Here is a 22,652-nt window from a genome sequence, read left to right on the forward strand (position 1 = left end):
TATGGTCAGGAAACTTAACCATCTTTGATTAACGAGCTAGTCAAGTAGAGGCATACTAGGGACACTCTGTTTTGTCTATCTATTCACACATGTACTAAATTTCTGGTTAATACAATTCTAGCATGAATAATAACATTTATCATGATATAAGGAAATATAAATAACAACTTTATTATTGCCTCTAGGGCATATTTCATTCAGTCTCCCACTTGCACTAAAGTCAATAATCTAGTTCACATTGCCATGTGATTTAACACCAATAGTTCACATCTTTATGTGATAGTTCACATCTCCATGTGACTAATACCCAAAGGGTTTACTAGAGTCAATAATCTAGTTCACATCGCTATGTGATTAACACCCAAAGAGTGATCATGTTTTGCTTGTGAGAGAAGTTTAGTCAACGGGTCTGCCACATTCAGAGCTGTATGTATTTTGCAAATTTTCTATGTCCACAATGCTCTGCACGGAGCTACTCTAGCTAATCGCTCCCACTTTCAATATGTATCCAGATCGAGACTTAGAGTCATCCAGATCGGTGTCAAAGCTTGCATCGACGTAACTACTTACGACGAACTCTTTGTCACCTCCATAACCAAGAAACATTTCCTTATTCCACTAAGGATAATTTTGACCGATGTTCAGTGATCCACTCCTGGATCACTATTGTACCCTCTTGCCAAACTCATGGTGAGGTACACAATAGGTCTGGTACGCAGCATAGCATACTTTATAGAACCTATGACCGAGGCATGGGGAATGACTTTTCATTCTCTTTCTATTTTCTGCCTTGGTCGGGTTTTGAGTCTTTACTCAACTTCACACCTTGCAACACAGGCAAGAACTCCTTCTTTGACTGTTCCATTTTGAACTACTTCAAAAACTTGTCAAGGTATGTACTCATTGAAAAAAATTATCAAGCATCTTGTTCTATCTCTATAGATCTTGATGCTCAATACGTAAGCAGCTTCACCAAGGTCTTTCTTTGGAAAAAAACTCCTTTCAAACACTCCTTTATGCTTTCCAGAAAATTCTACATTATTTCTGATCAACAATATGTCATTCACATATACTTATCAGAAAGGTTGTAGTGCTCCGACTCACTTTCTTGTAAATACAAACTTCACCATAAGTCTGTATAGAACTATATGCTTTGATCGACTTATCAAAGCGTATATTCCAACTCCGAGATGCTTGCACCAGTCCATAGATGGATCGCTGGAGCTTGCACACTTTGTTAGCATCTTTAGGATTGACAAAACCTTCTGGTTGCATCATCTTCTTTAATAAATCCATTAAGGAATGTAGTTTTGATATCCATTTGCTAGATTTTATAAAATGCGGCAACTGCTAACATGATTCGGACAGACTTTTAAGCATCGATACGAGTGAGAAAATCCCATCGTAGTCAACACCTTGAATTTGTCAAAAACCTTTTGCGACAATTTGAGCTTTGTAGATAGTAACACTACTATCAGTGTCCATCTTCCTCTTGAAGATCCATTTATTCTGAATGGCTAACCGATCATCGGGCAAGTCAATGAAAGTCCATACTTTGTTCTCATACATGGATCCCATCTCAGATTTCATGGCCTTAAGCCATTTTGCGGAATCTGGGCTCATCATCGCTTCCTCATAGTTCGTAGGTTTGTCATGGTCTAGTAACGTGACTTCCAGAACAGGATTACCGTACCACTCTGGTGCGGAACATACTCTGATTGACTTACGAGGTTTGGTTGTAACTTGATCTGAAGTTTCATGATCATCATCGTTAACTTCCTCACTAATTGGTGTAGGCATCACTAGAACTGATTTCTGTGATGAACTACTTTCCAATTCGGGAGAAGGTACAATTACCTCATCAAGTTCTACTTTCCTCTCACTCACTTCTTTCGAGAGAAACTCCTTCTCTAGAAAGGATCCACTCTTAGCAACAAAGATCTTGCCTTCGGATATGTGATAGAAGGTGTACCCAATAGTTTCTTTTGGGTATCCTATGAAGACGCACTTCTCCGATTTGGGTTTGAGATTTTCAGGCTGAAACTTTTCACATAAGCATCGCAACCCCAAACTTTAAGAAACGACAGCTTAGGTTTCTAGCTAAACCACAGTTCATACGGTGTCATCTCAACGGATTTTTAGATGGTGCCCTATTTAACGTGAATGCAGCTGTCTCTAATGCATAACCCCAAAACGATAGTGGTAAATCGGTAAGAGACATCATAGATTGCATCATATCTAATAAAGTACGGTTACGACGTCCGGACACACCATTACGATGTGGTGTTCCAGGTGGCGTGAGTTGCGAAACTATTCGACATTGTTTCAACTGAAGGCCAAACTCGTAACTCAAATATTTTGTTTCCACGATCAGATCGTAGAAACTTTATTTTCTTGTTATGATGATCCTCCACTTCACTCTGAAATTCTTTAAACTTTCAAACGTTTCGGACTTGTGTTTCATTAAGTAGATATTCTTGGGGAACGTAGTAATTTCAAAAATTTCCTACACACATGCAAGATCATGGTGATGCATAGCAACGAGAGGGGAGAGTATTGTCCATGTACCCTCGTAGACCAAAAGCGGAAGCGTTAGCACAACGCGGTTGATGTAGTCGTACGTCTTCATGATCCGACCGATCAAGTACCGAACGCACGGCACCTCCGAGTTCTGCACACGTTCAACTCGATGACGTCCCTCGAACTCCGATCCAGCCGAGTGTTGAGGGAGAGTTTCGTCAGCACGACGGCATGGTGACGATGACGATGTTCTACCGACGCAGGGCCTTGCCTAAGCACCGCTACGATATGACCGAGGTGGATTATGGTGGAGAGGGGCACCGCACACGGCTAAGAGATCCAAGGGATCAATTGTTGTGTCTTTGGGGTGCCCCCTGGCCCCGTATATAAAGGAGTGGAGGAGTGGGAAGGCCGGCCCTCTCTATGGCGCGCCCTAGGGGAGTCCTACTCCCCCCTTTCCTAGTAGAACTAGGAGCCCTTCCGAGTAGTAGGAGTAGGAGGGAAGGAAAGGGAAGGGAAAAGGAGAAGGAAGGAAGGGGGCGCCCCCCTCCCTAGTCCAATTCGGACCAGCCCATGGGGAGGGGTGCGGCCACCCTTTGAGGCCTTTCTCTCCTTTCCCGTATGGCCCATTTGTAGGACCTAGAAGTAGATGTGTCTAGAGGGGGGGTGATTAGACACTTAGTGCTAAAGTTGCAATTTTTAGGCCTTTTTGGTTTGAGTGGAGTTTTAGGCACAATTTCAACATACACAATACATATCAAGCAAGCATGCAAAGAGTATATGAGCAGCGGAATATAAAGCATGCAACTTGCAAGAATGTAAGGGGAAGGGTTTGGAGAATTCAAACGCAATTTGTAGCGACCTGACCCGAATGGATCACGTCTACTGTGCTACGGTGTCATCCCTGGATCAGTAATGCTGACACCACACAGTACATCGAGGTTTTATAGCAGAGTTGCAATCACACACTTATTACATCGATGGCTGAAAACGAACTTATTACAATAAATATGACTTAAGGCCATATTTTAAAGATAACAGCGGAAGACTTGGAAGATAAATGGGTCCATCAACTCCAGCGGCATCACTGAGTATAGGGCCACGACCTAAACGCACCTCAATCGTCGTCTGAAAAGTCTGCAACATTAACGTTGCAGCCCGAAAACGGGTCAGCACATGGAATATGCTGGCAAAGTAACACATAGAGAGTAATGGAATGAAACAGCTATACTATATGCATATATGGCTGGTGGAAAGCTCTATGGTTACAGTTTTTGTGTAAAGCCAGTTTTTCCCCACTGCAAAGGAATAAATTTTATTTACTATCATGGTGGTTGTGAAACATTGAGAATGGTTGACAGCATTCTCAATCCCAATTAAAAGTAATTAAAACCCAATAACATTAATTAGAAGTAACATGTTGAGATTCACAATGATATTCAAGTACTAGATACTCAAGTTGTCCATAACCGGGGACACGGCTAATCATGATTAGTTTGTTACTCTGCAGAGGTTGCGCACTTTTCCCCACATGACTCGATCGCCTCCGTTTGTTTTCTCGCACTACATGGTGTTTGAGAAACGGATGACCGAGACATAGTCTTTCAGAAGCACTAGCACCTTACATGTGGGGTAGACCGGTACACCTACATCCCCTACATCTGCTAGTCCACCCCGTAAGAGTTCGCACAACTTAGTCAACTATGCCAGAGCCCATAGTGGCATGTGGCTGCACACGGAAGTTTCTAGCATGAAAGATCTTATGATCCCTTTGAGCCTGGGTGGCGGTCCAAAAAAAACAGGCAAGTCCTGATAGACATCAGGTGCCTCAATCCACCCAGATGTGTGTTTAAGTTGCCACCTTAGATAAACCATTAAAATTATCAATCTCACATCTGTCATGGATATCACTCACCCAATCCACGTCTACTAGCATAGCATGGCATAATAAGCAACGTAGAAGTAACTCCCAAAGGTTTCATAGTAATACAGGTATTAGGTACTACCTCATCTACTTCCCATCCCACAGTTTAATTAGATCCTAATCATGCAATGTGTGAGGATTGATCTAATGCAATAAAACATGGGTTGTAGAAAAGGTATGATCAAAGTGTTACTTGCCTTGCTGATGATCCGCGAGTCCTAGGGTTTCGAAGTAACAAGCGGCGCAATCCGGGTAATCTATCGCAGACAAACAACAAGCATACAATAAGTACTCATCTAATGCACAGGTAAAACTCGAACAAGAGAACGAACCAGGTAGTTCAACTTAAGAACTCCGGTTGCAAGAAAGAACGAAAAACAAACGGCGGAAGAAAACAACTCGGTTCTAGCAAGTTGAATCTAGGTCAAAATTTTACTGTAACAAAAGCTTGTTCAAGTTGATTAGACGGAACGGCGGTTTCGAGACGAAACTCCAGGCGCTTGAATCACCTGATTCCGATAAACGAGCGAAAAGATAGACTAGAAAGAAGATCGGATCTGAGATCGCGATCGCGGAATAAATCCGACGAAAAGAAAAAGAAGAACGGTTAAACGAACGGACGTTCGTTAACCTAGAAGAATCCGGTGATCACGTTCGTTAGGACGAACGGTCCGGCGAACGGTCCAAAGCAACTAAATCGGAGAAGAAAACGAATCCGATCTAGGGTTTCGGAGAAGAAAAACCGAACGAAAAACCGATCTAGAAAACCGGAACGGTTTAGAGAAGAAAAGAATCGGAACGATTAGAAGAAAACGATCCGAGAAAAAGAATAGATGTAGCGCGGGGCTACCTCGGCGAGGTCTCCGGTGAACGGGGCTCCGGCGGCGTCGGCGTAGGGCGGCAGCGTGGGCAAGGTGCGGCGGCGGCGCGGGTGTGGGGTGGCGGCGGCGGTGACGCAGGGCGCGGTGTGATGCGGCGCGGCGGCGGTAAGGTGCGGCGGCGGCGCGGGGTGTGGGGCGGCGGCGGCAAGGTGCGGCGGCGGCGCGGGTGTGGGGTGGCGGTGGCGGTGAGGCGGCGCGGCGGCGGTGACGTAGGGCGTGGTGTGATGCGGCTTGGCGGCGGTAAGGCGCGGTTGTGGAGGAGAGCTTTGATTTGATGTGTTTAGAGGGGGGGGGTGCTTGGGTATTTATATTGGGGAGGGGAGGGGTTTACTTGAGGTAGAGGACAAGAAATTAGAATAGGAGTAGGAAAGATCTAGGAAATAAACAGAGTAGGACTAAAGAAAACGAAATAAGGAAAAGGGGACAAGGGGGCGCCCTAGAATCCTAAAAGGATTCGGTCCTAGCAAGAGGCGGCGGCGGCCGACCGGCTCCTGGCTCGGCGCCTGGCGCCTGGGAGCGCAGCGGTAGGTGGCTTGGCTTGGGCCTTTGGCCCAAGGCGCTGCTCAATTTTTTTTAAATAGTTTCCTCGCGCAGAAAAAAAAACAAAAAAGGGATCTAAACGAACTCCGAAAAATCTAAAGTAAATTTTCCCCGACTCCTAAAAATGAGCCGAACAAAATGAACTTTTCTCCGGACCTAAAATGCAATTTTTGAAAACGCGCATTTTTTCCCTATCCAAATAAAATGCAAATAAACACCGGAAAGCAAAATTGATCTATTTATTATATCTTCATTTTTCCTAAATTTGGGAAAGTCATATTATTCCCTCTCTCATATTTTGACACCGGAAAAATTATTGAAGACAAAATAAATAAATCAAATGATCCTATTTTCAAAATTCGAGAGAACTCTCAAATATGAAAATAACGAAATCTCCAACTCTCTCCGAGGGTCCTTGAGTTGCGTGAAATTTCTAGGATCAACCAAAATGCAAGAAAATATGATATGCATATGATCTAGTGTATAACATTCCAAATTGAAAATTTGGGATGTTACAAACCTACCCCCCTTAAGATGAATCTCGCCCTCGAGATTCGGGTTGGATAGAAAATAGGTGAGGGTGGTCTTTGAGCAAATCTTCTTCTCTCTCCCAGGTGGCTTCATCTTCTGAGTGGTGGTTCCACTGAACTTTGCAAAACTTGATAACCTTGCTGCGAGTAACTCTACTGGCAACATCGAGAATCTTGACTGGCTTCTCCTCATATGTTAGGTCATTCTTTAACTGAATTGCTTCTAATGGCACTGTATCTCTTAGCGGTACCTCCGCCATCTCGGCGTGACATTTCTTCAGCTGAGAAACATGGAATACATCATGAACTCCTGACAGTCCTTCTGGTAATTCCAACTTATAAGCGACTTCTCCCATACGTTTCACGATCTTAAATGGTCCAACGAAACGCGGTGCTAACTTTCCCTTAACTCCAAAACGCTTAACTCCTCGAAGTGGGGATACTCGAAGGTAAACTCTGTCTCCGGTTTCGTAAACTGTCTCCTTGCGTTTAGAATCTGCATAGCTCTTCTACCTGGACTGGGCTACCTTGAGCCTATCGCGAATCAACTTAACCTTCCGTTCTGACTCCTTAATCAAATCTGGTCCAAAGAATTGTCGGTCTCCAACCTCGTTCCAGGATAACGGTGTCCTGCACCTCCTTCCGTATAAAGCTTCGAAAGGGGCCATCTTCAAACTGGTTTGGTAACTGTTGTTATAAGAAAACTCCGCGTACGGTAAGTTTTCGTCCCAACTTGATCCATAATCTAGTGCACACGCTCTCAGCATATCTTCCAAAATCTGATTGACTCTCTCGGTCTGTCCATCTGTCTGCGGATGAAAAGCCGTGCTGAATTCTAGTCTGGTTCCTAAAGTTTCATGCAACTGATTCCAAAACTTTGAGGTAAATTGGGTTCCTCTATCTGATACGATACTCCTCGGAACTCCATGCAAACAAACGATTCTAGTCATGTATATCTTTGCCAACTTAGCACTGGTGTAAGTGGTCTTAACTGGAATGAAATGTGCTACCTTCGTCAAACGATCAACTACTACCCATATCGAGTCATATCCGGCTTTTGTCCTGGGTAGCCCTGTGATAAAATCCATGCCTATCTTATCCCACTTCCATTCGGGTATCGGCAGTGGTTGTAACAATCCTGCTGGCTTCTGATGCTCTGCCTTTACTCTCTGGCATACGTCACAAACTGCTACATACGCTGCAATATCCTTCTTCATTCCGGTCCACCAGAATGTTTCCTTCAAATCCAAATACATCTTGGTATTCCCTAGGTGAATCGAATATGGTGAATTATGTGCCTCTTGCAAAATCAACTTCCTGATCTCCGGGTCATTGGGCACATAAACACGGTCCTCAAACCATAAGGTGTCGTGCTCATCCTCACGAAATCCCTTTGCTTTTCCTTTGCTAAGTTTCTCCTTTATAGCAGCAATCTCCTTGTCAGATTTCTGAGCTTCTCTGATCTTATCCATCAATGTTGATTGAATCTCCAATGCTGCTACATAGCCTTTCGGAACTATTTCCAAACATAGCTCACGAAGGTTTTCTGCTAACTCCTTTGGTATTTTCCCCGTCACTAGGGTATTGACATGGCTCTTACGGCTCAATGCGTCAGCTACTACATTAGCTTTTCCGGGATGATAATGCAATCTCATATCATAATCCTTGATGAGTTCCAACCATCTCCTTTGTCTGAGGTTCAACTCCTTATGAGTGAAAAATGTACTTCAAACTCTTATGATCCGTGTACACCTCACAATGATTTCCAATGAGGAAATGTCTCCACGTTTTCAACGCATGCACTACGGCTGCTAACTCCAAATCATGCGTGGCATAATTCAACTCATGAGGCTTCAGTTGTCATGATGCATACGAAACAACTCTCCCTTCCTGCACAAGCACTGCTCCAAGTCCTCGACGTGAAGCGTCGCAATACACCTCATAATCCTTGGTCTGATCTGGCAAAATCAATACCGGTGAGGTAACCAAACGTTTCTTCAAATCCTGGAAACTAGCCTCACACTCCTCAGTCCATGTGAACTTAGTATCCTTCTTCAACAACTCCGTCATAGGCTTCGCAATTTTTGAGAAATTCTCAATAAATCTCCGGCAGTATCCTGCGAGTCCAAGAAAACTCCGGATCTCTCCAACTGTTGTTGGTGCTTCCCATTCGGTTACGGTCTCAACCTTTGTGGGGTCAACTGCTATACCTTCTCCGGTTATAACGTGTCCGAGGAATCCAACTTCCTTCAACCAAAACTCACATTTGCTGAATTTGGCATATAACTGATGTTCCCTTAATTTCTCCAAAACCAAACGCAAATGTTCCTTATGCTCCTCTTCATTCTTTGAATAAACCAAAATGTCATCGATGAACACTACGACGAACTTATCCAAAAACTCCATAAACACTTTGTTCATCAGGTTCATAAAATAGGCAGGTGCGTTAGTCAATCCAAATGACATAACGGTATACTCATACAGTCCATATCTTGTGGTGAATGCTGTCTTAGGTATGTCCTGCTCTCGAATCTTCAACTGATGGTATCCTGATCGCAAATCGATCTTGGAAAACACTTTAGCTCCTTGCAATCGATCAAACAGATCGTTGTCCATTGGCAGTGGGTACTTGTTCTTGATGGTTACTTCATTCAATCCCCGATAATCTACAACCATCCTTAATGATCCATCCTTCTTTTCCACTAGAAGTACGGGTGATCCCCAAGGTGAAGAACTTGGGAGAATGTAACCTTTATCCAATAACTCCTTAATCTGATTCTTAATTTCCACCAAATCCTTTGCTGGCATCCGGTACGGTCGCTTCGATATTGGGCCTGTACCTGGCAATAACTCAATCAAAAACTCAATGTCTCTATCCGGTGGCATGCCTGGTAATTCCTCAGGAAATACATCAGGAAAATCCTTTACCACTGGTACTTCCTCCTGCACAACTCCTGATAAGCAATTCACTTGTGTCCTGTTTGGCACATGCCGGGATACATACTTGATCCTTCTTCCTTCTGGTGTGGTAAGCAAAATTGTCTTACTAGCGCAATCGATGTTTCCTCCATACATCGACAGCCAATCCATACCAAGAATCACATCCAGACCTTGGGATTCCAGAATAATTAAATCCGTTGGGAATACATGCCTTCCTATACTCAATGGTACTTGAAAACATCCTTGTCTGGCCATGTATTCTGCTCCTGGCGAGCTTACTAGCATAGGTGTTTTAAGAATCCTAGTGGGCAGGCTATACTTTTCCACAAATCCCCTTGATATGTATGAATGCGATGCACCAGTATCAAAAAGAACGAGTGCAGTAAATGACTTAACCAAAAACTTACCGATTACTGCATCGGGCTGATCTTCAATCTCCTCCACATTAACGTGGTTCACCTGTCCCCTATTGAAAGGGTTCGGCTTCTTCCCAGAGCTTCCATTGCCATTTCCATTCTGGCCTTCAGGACATTCATTGGCATAATGTCCGGTCTTCGAACACTTGAAACAGGTGACTTGACTCAGGTCTCTCTTGGTTGGGGTTGATGGGGTTGTTCGGTTCTGGCCGTTGCTTCCTCCATTCCCATTACCATTCTTGTGGCCATTATGGTTGTGCGAGCTACCTCCTCCATGGGTGTGCTGAAACTTAAATCCCGGTTTAGGGGTAAAACGGGGCTTCTGCTGGGCTCCAGAGTTATACTTCCCCTGTCCATACTTCCTCTTACGGTTCTCAATCTGCTGTTGCTTCCCTTCAATCATGATGGCACGATCTACCAACTCCTGGTAGTTGTTGAAACTTGCTACCATCAACTGCATGCTTAGTTCATCATTCAATCCTTCCAGAAACTTCTCTTGCTTGGCTGCATCCGTAGCAACGTCATCTGGGGCATAACGGGCTAGCTTACTAAACTCTTCCACATACTGGCCAACAGTCCTTCCTCCTTGGCGTAAGTTGCGAAACTCACGCTTCTTTATGGCCATAGCTCCTGCTGAAACATGGGCAGTGCGGAAAGCTTGCTGAAACTGATCCCATGTGACAGTGTCAACTGGGTAAGTGGCTGTGAAATTCTCCCACCATGCTGCCGCGGGTCCGTCAAGCTGGTGTGCGGCAAACTTCACTTTCTCACCATCCGTGCATCCTGCAGTGGTCAACTCCCTTCCTATCTTGCGGAGCCAATCGTCTGCTACTATTGGCTCGGTGCTACTGGAAAACGCCGGCGGATTCAGCCTAAGGAAACGGGCTAAGTGGTCAATAGGTGGTGGTGGTGGTGGGTTGTTGTTGTTCTGCTGATTCTGAACTAACATCTGCATCAATTGATTTTGCTGCTGGATCAACTGAGTGAGCTCCGGTGGAAATCCATTGTCACGTCTCGGAGGCATCTGAGGGTTTAGAAAAGACGAGAATTAAGAATAGAGGGGGTCTAAAGGGAAAACACTACCCATATGCACATGAGGTAAAAGCACACAATTCACTTCAATCAATCAAACAAGGGCTTACAAACGGTCTAACTATCGCAAAAGTGCTCGACTATAATGTGTTTACATGGGGGAATACTACTACTATCTGGTGGTCATCTAGAAATTTGAACCGGTGGAAGACTCCATGATATATACTCCAGCTTCGTCTTCAAAGTCGGGTTCACTTGGATCCGAATCGGTGTCGTCGATGATGATGTAGTTGTCTGGACATGCGACGTACTTGTAGTCCTCCTGGGATGCTAACTTCCTCTTGAGTTCTTCAATCTCCTGCTTAAGATCGCAATTGTGCCTTGCTAGAGCTACGATCTCGTCCATGTAGTCCTTGCGTGTAGACTTTAGTTCTCCTTCTAGCTCGATGATCCTTGCCTTCGCATTCTTCAACTCTACCATATCATTGCACATCTGGTTCTCGTGGCGTCGAATGTGCTGGTTTAACTCCTGGATGAAAGATGCAATGGATCTATCCTTCTTGGTGCTGACTAACTCCCATTGTTCATCACGGCGTCCGCAAATCTGGTAGATAGTGTCCTTGAGGTCTTCTTGATAAACTTCTCCAATGCGTCCTATGGTGATATGAGCTGCCATGCTCCTTCCTAGACTCCAGGTTGGTGCATTGAAAACACTATCTATGGGCTTCGTGATTGGCGCGAATGTTCTTCCCGGAACGTGAGCTTGAATCTTCCAGCGCTCCTCTTCAGGCAGAGTGGCGTTGAAGGTTCCCGTGAAGCTTGGTAATCCAATGTTCAGGTACTTGGTGACTTCCTTCAGGTGAAATCCAAATGGTGTGCCTTCATCCGGTTGAGCGTACTTAATCTTCGCGTGCATCATCCTAAAAGAGTAGAAAAGATGAGGAGTTAGAAAATGAGAAGAGAAGGGTGATCTATGGCTTTAACTTAGTGGTCGTGTCCTACAGTCAGCGTGTGCTCTGATACCATCTCTGTAGCGACCTGACCCGAATGGATCACGTCTACTGTGCTACGGTGTCATCCCTGGATCAGTAATGCTGACACCACACAGTACATCGAGGTTTTATAGCAGAGTTGCAATCACACACTTATTACATCGATGGCTGAAAAAGAACTTATTACAATAAATATGACTTAAGGCCATATTTTAAAGATAACAGCGGAAGACTTGGAAGATAAATGGGTCCATCAACTCCAGCGGCATCACTGAGTATAGGGCCACGACCTAAACGCACCTCAATCGTCGTCTGAAAAGTCTGCAACATTAACGTTGCAGCCCGAAAACGGGTCAGCACATGGAATATGCTGGCAAAGTAACACATAGAGAGTAATGGAATGAAACAGCTATACTATATGCATATATGGCTGGTGGAAAGCTCTATGGTTACAGTTTTTGCGTAAAGCCAGTTTTTCCCCACTGCAAAGGAATAAATTTTATTTACTATCATGGTGGTTGTGAAACATTGAGAATGGTTGACAGCATTCTCAATCCCAATTAAAAGTAATTAAAACCCAATAACATTAATTAGAAGTAACATGTTGAGATTCACAATGATATTCAAGTACTAGATACTCAAGTTGTCCATAACCGGGGACACGGCTAATCATGATTAGTTTGTTACTCTGCAGAGGTTGCGCACTTTTCCCCACATGACTCGATCGCCTCCGTTTGTTTTCTCGCACTACATGGTGTTTGAGAAACGGATGACCGAGACATAGTCTTTCAGAAGCACTAGCACCTTACATGTGGGGTAGACCGGTACACCTACATCCCCTACATCTGCTAGTCCACCCCGTAAGAGTTCGCACAACTTAGTCAACTATGCCAGAGCCCATAGTGGCATGTGGCTGCACACGGAAGTTTCTAGCATGAAAGATCTTATGATCCCTTTGAGCCTGGGTGGCGGTCCAAAAAAAACAGGCAAGTCCTGATAGACATCAGGTGCCTCAATCCACCCAGATGTGTGTTTAAGTTGCCACCTTAGATAAACCATTAAAATTATCAATCTCACATCTGTCATGGATATCACTCACCCAATCCACGTCTACTAGCATAGCATGGCATAATAAGCAACGTAGAAGTAACTCCCAAAGGTTTCATAGTAATACAGGTATTAGGTACTACCTCATCTACTTCCCATCCCACAGTTTAATTAGATCCTAATCATGCAATGTGTGAGGATTGATCTAATGCAATAAAACATGGGTTGTAGAAAAGGTATGATCAAAGTGTTACTTGCCTTGCTGATGATCCGCGAGTCCTAGGGTTTCGAAGTAACAAGCGGCGCAATCCGGGTAATCTATCGCAGACAAACAACAAGCATACAATAAGTACTCATCTAATGCACAGGTAAAACTCGAACAAGAGAACGAACCAGGTAGTTCAACTTAAGAACTCCGGTTGCAAGAAAGAACGAAAAACAAACGGCGGAAGAAAACAACTCGGTTCTAGCAAGTTGAATCTAGGTCAAAATTTTACTGTAACAAAAGATTGTTCAAGTTGATTAGACGGAACGGCGGTTTCGAGACGAAACTCCAGGCGCTTGAATCACCTGATTCCGATAAACGAGCGAAAAGATAGACTAGAAAGAAGATCGGATCTGAGATCGCGATCGCGGAATAAATCCGACGAAAAGAAAAAGAAGAACGGTTAAACGAAAGGACGTTCGTTAACCTAGAAGAATCCGGTGATCACGTTCGTTAGGACGAACGGTCCGGCGAACGGTCCAAAGCAACTAAATCGGAGAAGAAAACGAATCCGATCTAGGGTTTCGGAGAAGAAAAACCGAACGAAAAACCGATCTAGAAAACCGGAACGGTTTAGAGAAGAAAAGAATCGGAACGATTAGAAGAAAAGGATCCGAGAAAAAGAATAGATGTAGCGCGGGGCTACCTCGGCGAGGTCTCCGGTGAACGGGGCTCCGGCGGCGTCGGCGTAGGGCGGCGGCGTGGGCAAGGTGCGGCGGCGGCGCGGGTGTGGGGTGGCGGCGGCGGTGACGCAGGGCGCGGTGTGATGCGGCGCGACGGCGGCGCGGGGTGTGGGGCGGCGGCGGCAAGGTGCGGCGGCGGCGCGGGTGTGGGGTGGCGGCGGCGGTGAGGCGGCGCGGCGGCGGTGACGCAGGGCGCGGTGTGATGCGGCTTGGCGGCGGTAAGGCGCGGTTGTGGAGGAGAGCTTTGATTTGATGTGTTTAGAGGGGGGGGGTGCTTGGGTATTTATATTGGGGAGGGGAGGGGTTTACTTGAGGTAGAGGACAAGAAATTAGAATAGGAGTAGGAAAGATCTAGGAAATAAACAGAGTAGGACTAAAGAAAACGAAATAAGGAAAAGGGGACAAGGGGGCGCCCTAGAATCCTAAAAGGATTCGGTCCTAGCAAGAGGCGGCGGCGGCCGACCGGCTCCTGGCTCGGCGCCTGGCGCCTGGGAGCGCGGCGGTAGGTGGCTTGGCTTGGGCCTTTGGCCCAAGGCGCTGCTCAATTTTTTTTAAATAGTTTCCTCGCGCAGAAAAAAAAACAAAAAAGGGATCTAAACGAACTCCGAAAAATCTAAAGTAAATTTTCCCCGACTCCTAAAAATGAGCCGAACAAAATGAACTTTTCTCCGGACCTAAAATGCAATTTTTGAAAACGCGCATTTTTTCCCTATCCAAATAAAATGCAAATAAACACCGGAAAGCAAAATTGATCTATTTATTATATTTTAATTTTTCCTAAATTTGGGAAAGTCATATTATTCCCTCTCTCATATTTTGACACCGGAAAAATTATTGAAGACAAAATAAATAAATCAAATGATCCTATTTTCAAAATTCGAGAGAACTCTCAAATATGAAAATAACGAAATGTCCAACTCTCTCCGAGGGTCCTTGAGTTGCGTGAAATTTCTAGGATCAACCAAAATGCAAGAAAATATGATATGCATATGATCTAGTGTATAACATTCCAAATTGAAAATTTGGGATGTTACACAATTGGAGACACGGATGTTTTTCCCGTGGTTCGGATAGGTGGTGCTATCCTACATCCACGTTGATGGAGACTTCAACCCACGAAGGGTAACGGTTGCGCGAGTCCATGGAGGGCTCCACCCATAAAGGGTAACGGTTGCACGAGTCCACGGAGGGCTCCACCCACGAAGGGTCCACGAAGAAGCAACCACCCACAAAGGGTCCACGAAGAAGCAATCACCCACAAAGGGTCCACGAAGAAGCAACCTTGTCTATCCCACCATGGCCATCGCCCACGAAGGACTTGCCTCACTAGCGGTAGATCTTCACGAAGTAGGCGATCTCCTTGCCCTTACAAACTCCTTGGTTCAACTCCACAATCTTGTCGGAGGCTCCCAAGTAACACCTAGCCAATCTAGGAGACACCACTCTCCAAGAAGTAACAAATGGTGTGTAGGTAATGAACTCCTTGCTCTTGTGCTTCAAATGATAGTTTCCCCAACACTCAACTCTCTCTCATAGGATTTGGATCTGGTGGAAAGAAGGTTTGAGTGGAAAGAAACTTGGGGAAAGCTAGAGATCAAGATTCATATGGTAGGAATGGAATATCTTGGCCTCAACACATGAGTAGGTAGTTCTATCTCAGAAATAGGATGCTGGAAGTGTAGGCTTAGTCTGATGGCTCTCTCCTTGAATGAAGAGGAGGTGGAGGGGTATATATAGCCTCCACACAAAATCCAACCGTTACACACGGTTTTCCAATCTCGGTGGGACCGAATCAACAGACTCGGTCGGACCGAAATAGTAAATCTAGTGACCGTTAGAGATTTCGGTGGGACCGACTGGATCAACTCGGTGGGACCGATGTGCTAGGGTTAGGGAAAATCCAAAACTCGGTTTGACTGATTACTCAAACTCGGTGGGACCGATTTGGGTAATAAGTGAAACAAAGAGTTGGCCAAGCAAACTCGGTGGGGCCGATTGCATATCTCGATGGGACCGAAAATATTGCAATAGGTAACAGAAAGTTTGCAAGCCCATTTCGGTGAGACCGAGATCCCATCAGTGAGACCGAGCTGATTAGGGTTTCTGGCAGTGGCTATGACAGGTGAAACTCAGTGGCACCGGATAGGAATAATCGGTAGGTCCGAGTTTGGCTTTGTGTTTAGGTCATATGTGGAAGTGGGAAAGTAGCTGAGGATTTTGGAGCATATCATTAAGCACATGAAGCAACACCTCATCCCTCCTTGATAGTATTGGCTTTTCCTATGGACTCAATGTGATCTTGGATCACTAAAATGTAAAATGAAGAGTCTTGAGCTTGAAGCTTTAGCCAATCCTTTGTCCCTAGCATCTTGAAGGAGTTCCCACAACCTTTAGTCCATGCCACTCCATTTTTTAACTTATCTGAAACATACTAGATAGAAACATTAGTCCAACAAGAGATATGTTGTCATCAATTACCAAAACCACCTAGGGAGCACTTGTGCTTTCAATCTCCCCCTTTTTGGTAATTGATGGCAACATACATCAAAGCTTTAGATAAAGATATAAAGAACAGCAAGTAAAGCTTTGGAAGGACATGTAACAAGCATAGGCTCCCCCTACATGTATGCACTCGTGTAAATATGAAATATAGAGGCATGTGAGAGCATAACCATGACAGAGTAGGCAATGTGTTACATGTATCTTGGCCATATGCATCAGAGCAAAAGATTATCAAGGAAAATACCTTCATGCTCATGAGTCCTTCTTGCAAACAGTATGTACATAAGCAAGAACTCCTCATACTCATGATTTTGATGCATATACTTACCTTGTGGTCTTGAGTTGGCTTAGGATGGAATGAACCTGCACAAACAAAGTTAGATAACACAGGTACATCCACTAGCCAGAGCAAACAAAAGAAACCACAAGAATGCCAAGACTGGGATGACATGTAGAGAGTGAGTACAAGGTACCACATTGGATTCAACATGTCCCCAAGAATAAAGATATGCAATGAATTTGACTGATTTCTTTCCCTTAGGTGTCTTGCTCCCCCTGAATCTTACATGGGATATTGGGAGAGGATAGGGAACAGAAAATCAGAGCTGGAAGATATGAATAGAACTTAATTCAAATGGGTACATATGAACATGTCTTTCCCCCAAAAAGACATGTGGCATCTCTCCTCTTGAACATCAAGCATCTGGGATCCTTGAGTATTCTCTCCCCCTGGAGATTTCTTTCTCCCCCTTAATATTTGGGATCCTTGAGTATTCTCTCCCCCTTAGTACTTTCTCCTTTGTAGGTGATAAGCTTTTGATGTGATCTCTCTCTCCCCGAAGATAAGCTTTGATGTGATCTCTCTCTCCCCCTTTGACATCAATTTCCAAGAAGGTTTTTCCTGGAATCCGTCGAATAGGTTTGGTCCTTGAGATTCAGCACAAAGCAGTGAATAAGACTGTGATGCTTGTAGAGGACAAGATTCATTGAGTGGAGCTGGATCAGAAGAAATATAGAATATGTGGCAAACTGTTTTTCCTGTTGCGAAATCGGTGGCACCGAGTGGCATGTTTCGGTGGTACCGAAGGGATTCGGTTGGACCGAAAAATGACAATTCGGTGAAACCGAGTTCATCACAGAGAAAACTCTTGTCACCTCAGCTCACCAGTCAAGTAAGATCTCACAAAGATTTGCAATGAATTAGCTGAAAGATTTGCAAGGAATTTGATGCAGAAATATGCAGAACAAAAATCAAAAAGAAAAGAGTGAAAGTTTCTAGATGAAGTTTTTTTTGTTTGAAAAAGAAAGAAACAAATATGCAAGGGACAAATGCAATAACTCAGAAAAGAACACAAGAGAACTTCATCTAGAATTGGGCGGTGACATAGTCACCTATGTTAGAGTATATTGACTTAGGAGTCAAGTGAGGACACTTGATCATAGGTCATACTCATCGTTTAAGCTCAAAATGGGGTTACCATTTTTCATTTAAGCATCTTGATGTATTCACATCTTGTTGAGTTGCTTTGACTCATGTCTTGGAGTAAAGCTTCTCTAAGATGGAATAACATACCTTGGGTGGTGGTGTGGTTCTTACTCATGTAGTTGAACTTGTGTGGGTGCTCAAGGTTGATGTAGCTCATCAAGAGTTGGGAGCACCACTTGGAGTTTGAGTTCATCTACCTACATGGGTTAGTTCTTGCAAGGAAGAGCACTTGTATATCCAAAAATGACAATCATGAAGCTCAACATAGAGTTTGTCAAAGGATAAGTTTGAATGGTTTTGTGCTTCCTTGTCTTCAACCACCATTGTGTAGAGTCTTGGTGATGTAGAGATTGCTCAAGATGTGAGTGAGTCGCAATCTCATGGAATTAGATTCAACCAAGCACCTACATGGGTTAGACAACATGCAAGGTGCAAATATATCCAAGACATAAGATAGTTATCATAAGAGATATATCATGGATTAGTCATAAGCTCATGTCTTGCATGTATCCAATGGAGTTTCTACTCCAAGTTCGAAGCATCAATGATGTTCAATTCTCCTCTCAACCTGCAAAACACTTTCTCATCAAGTGGTTTAGTAAATATATCCGCTAATTGCTTATCGGTGCGAACGTGCTTAAGATTAATGTCACCCTTAGCAACATGATCTCGAATGAAATGATGACGAACTTCAATATGCTTAGTTCGAGAATGTTGTACATGATTATGACCAATTTTGATAGCACTTTCATTGTCACAAAGTAGTGGAACATGTTTCACATAGATCCCATAATCTTTAAGAGTTTGGGTCATCCAAAGTAATTGAGCACAACATGAACCAGCGGCAATGTATTCTGCTTCGGCGGTGGATAAGGATACCGAGTTTTGTTTCTTGGAAGACCAAGACACAAGAGATCTACCAAGAAATTGACAAGTACCCAAAGTGGACTTTCTATCAATCTTGTCTCCGGCATAATCCGAGTTGGAATAGCCAACAAGATCAAAAGAAGATCTCTTAGGATACCAAATGCCAAAATTTGGTGTATGGATTAAATATCTCACTATCCTTTTCACAGCCTTAAGATGACATTCTTTAGGAGCAGCTTGATATCGTGCACACATGCACACACTTAGCATAATATCGGGACGTGAAGCACATAGGTATAACAATGAACCAATCATAGAGCGATAAACCTTTTGATCAACCGGTTCACCATCTTTGGTCAAATCATTATGTCCACTAGTAGGCATGGGTGTAGACATACCTTTGCATTCTTGCATATTGAACTTCTTGAATAAGTCCTTGGTGTACTTCGTTTGAGAGACAAATGTACCTTCCTTAGTTTGCTTGATTTGCAAACCGAGAAAGAATTTGAGTTCACTCATCATAGACATCTCAAACTTCTCTGACATTAGCTTTCCAAACTTCTCACTAAAGAGAGGGTTAGTTGAACCAAATATGATATCATCGACATAAATTTGGCATACAAATAGTTCTCCATTAACCCTTTAAGTAAAAAGAGTAGAATCAATTTTACCAATTTCAAAACCACTTGTAATAAGGAACTTGGTCAAGCATTTATACCATGCTCTAGGAGCTTGTTTAAGACCATAAAGAGCTTTGTGAAGTTTGTAAACATGATTTGGTTTCTTAGGATTGACAAAGCCGGGAGGTTGTTTGACATAAACTTCCTCCTCTATTTCACCATCTAGAAAAGCACTTTTAATGTCCATTTGGTACAAGGTGATATTATGGTGATTAGCATAGGCAAGTAAGATGCGAATGGACTCAAGTCTAGCAACGGGAGCATATGTCTCACCATAGTCCATACCTTCGACTTGTGTGTATCCTTGGGCGACGAGACGTGCTTTGTTGCGAACCACTTGTCCATCTTCATCTTGCTTGTTGCGAAACACCCATTTGGTACCAATGATGTTGTGGTTGTTGTCGGGCTTCTCAACCAATGTCCAAACTTGGTTTCTCTCAAAATTGTGTAGCTCTTAATGCATAGCGTTTATCCAATCCGGATCTTCCAATGCTTCTTCAACCTTCATAGGTTCAATGCTAGAGATGAACGAATAGTTTTCACAAAAGTTAGCTAAACAAGTTTTTGAGCGAGTGATTCTCCCGGTTTGTATATCATTGAGGATTTGCTCGACGGGATGATCTTTGGCAATTCTTGCTCGAACTCGTGAGAGCTTTTGCTTGGGTCTTCGTTGAACATCTTCTTCATCTTGTTCTTCTTCTTGGCCTTCTTCATTGTTGACGTCGTCGTTCTCTTGTCGTGGTGGAGAAGGAGGTTGTTGATGTTCGTCTTGATGTATTTCCTCGTCTTCTTCATCTTGGTGTGTCCCACTTGTGGATGCTTCCGTGTCGATTCTTGGTTCACCTTGTCGTGAAGTAGAAGCTTCCACTTGGACGGATGAAGTACTCTCCTTCACCTCCGTTGGACGAATTTTGCCAATGGACAACTCTTGGATTGCTTCTGAAGGGTCTTTGTCTCCTACATCAATTGGCAATTGCTCTACTTGCAAGCCATTAGATTCATCAAACTTCACATATACCATCTCTTCAACCTTTCGGGTGAAATTGTTGTAGACACGGTAAGTGTGAGAGTTTGAGCCATAACCGAGTAGAAAACCTTCATGAGATTTAGGAGCAAACTTTGAACGACGATGCTTATCAAGAATGTAGCACTTTGAGCCGAATACTCAAAAGTATCCAACTTGGGGTTTGTTACCGGTGAGAAGCTCGTATGCCGTCTTGCCGAGTAGCTTGTGAAGATATAAGCGATTTGTTGCGTGACAAGCTGTCTCAACCGCTTCTGCCCAAAAGTGCTTCGGCGTCTTGTATTCATCAAGCATCATTCTTGCCATTTTGATGAGCGTCCGGTTCTTCCTCTCAACAACTCCATTTTGTTGAGGTGTGTACGTAGCCGAGAACTTGTGTGAAATCCCTTCTTCGTCAAGAAAGGTGTCCACATTTGCGTTCTTGAACTCCGTTCCGTTGTCACTCCGAACCTTCTTGATCTTCACGTCAAACTGATTTTGGGCCTTCCTAGCGAAGTTTCTGAAGATCTTCTGGACCTGCGACTTGTCATTAAGAAAGAACACCCACGTAAATCTTGAAAAATCATCAACTATAACTAGACCAAAAGAATTTCCACCGAGACTCTTGTAGGCGTTGGGACCAAAAAGATCCATATGAAGTAGCTCGAGTGGCCTCCTTGTGGTCATGATGTTCTTCACGGGATGTCTTCATCCAACCTGTTTACCTGCTTGACAGGCACTGCAAAGTCTATCCTTATCAAATATGACATCGTTAACTCCAAGGATATGATTTCCTTTAATAAGCTTGTCAAGGTTTCTCATGCCAACGTGACCTAGTCGTCTATGCCACAACCAACCTTTTGAGGATTTAGCAACAAAGCAAGTTTTAGGCTGTGCCTTTTTAGAGAAATCGACAATGTAAAGGTCACCTCTACGCATACCTGTAAAGACCATTTTATGATTGTCTCGACGAAAAACTTGGCAATCTACCTCAGTAAATAGGACATTCAAACCGAAATCAGCAAGTCTAGATACTGAAAGTAAGTTGTAGCCGAGAGATTCAACGAGCATGACATTTTGAATGGAACTATCATGTGAGATGGCCACCTTACCAAGGCCAACCACTTTACCCTTTGAATTATCACCAAAGGTGACATATTTTCGAGGGCCGTCATTTTCAGCAAGCTCACGGAACATCTCTTCATCTCCGGTCATATGATCAGTACATCCACTATCAAGAACCCATTCCTTTCCTCCTGATTCATATCCCCGAAGATTTGCCATAAGACCAAAATGTCTCATTGCATCATCAAGATCTAAGTCACTATCATCATCATTATCATAGTATCCATGTTCATCATGATCTTGTGACTCATCATTTCCTAGAGAGGGTAATTCATTAGATAAATGATCATCAAAGTGGTCACTTTTATGAATTCTTATAGCTTCGAATATGATATCACTAATGATTCCAACATCTCCTTTAGCATGTTAAGATTGGTAAGTTCAAATAGACAATTACCAAAACTAGGATCACTAGAGTTCATCTTACTCAAGGCAATAGATTTATGGAGAATTTCATCCAAAGTTTTCAAGGAATGATCGGGAAATCGTTCCTCAAGAAATTTCCATATAGTATAGGCACAATTAAGAGTAGGCAAACTAGCAATCAAATTTTTGGGCAATCCTCTAATGATGAGCTCAATAGTTCTAAGATTGCGAATCATGTCAATATCTTCATCTAGGGTAGGATGCAAAGGATCAATATGAGGTGCACAAGGGCTAGCAATATACTTGCTCAAATGATATTGATTGAAGATTACAAGCATCTCATTTTTCCACTCATGAAAATACTCTCCATCAAGAATAGGCACTCTATGTCTAAGACTCCCTAAAGTAGACACATCCATCTTCCTCCAATGGTGATTAAACCAAGGCAATGGAGACCAAAGCTCTGATACCACTTGTAGGACCTAGAAGTAGATGTGTCTAGAGGGGGGGTGATTAGACACTTAGTGCTAAAGTTGCAATTTTTAGGCCTTTTTGGTTTGAGTGGAGTTTTAGGCACAATTTCAACATACACAATACATATCAAGCAAGCATGCAAAGAGTATATGAGCAGCGGAATATAAAGCATGCAACTTGCAAGAATGTAAGGGGAAGGGTTTGGAGAATTCAAACGCAATTGGAGACACGGATGTTTTTCCCGTGGTTCGGATAGGTGGTGCTATCCTACATCCACGTTGATGGAGACTTCAACCCACGAAGGGTAACGGTTGCGCGAGTCCATGGAGGGCTCCACCCACAAAGGGTAACGGTTGCGCGAGTCCACGGAGGGCTCCAC

Source organism: Triticum urartu, chromosome 3A (assembly GCF_056163025.1).
Source record: "Triticum urartu cultivar PI428250 chromosome 3A, HENAU_Tu73, whole genome shotgun sequence".
In the NCBI taxonomy this organism is placed as follows: domain Eukaryota; kingdom Viridiplantae; phylum Streptophyta; class Magnoliopsida; order Poales; family Poaceae; genus Triticum; species Triticum urartu.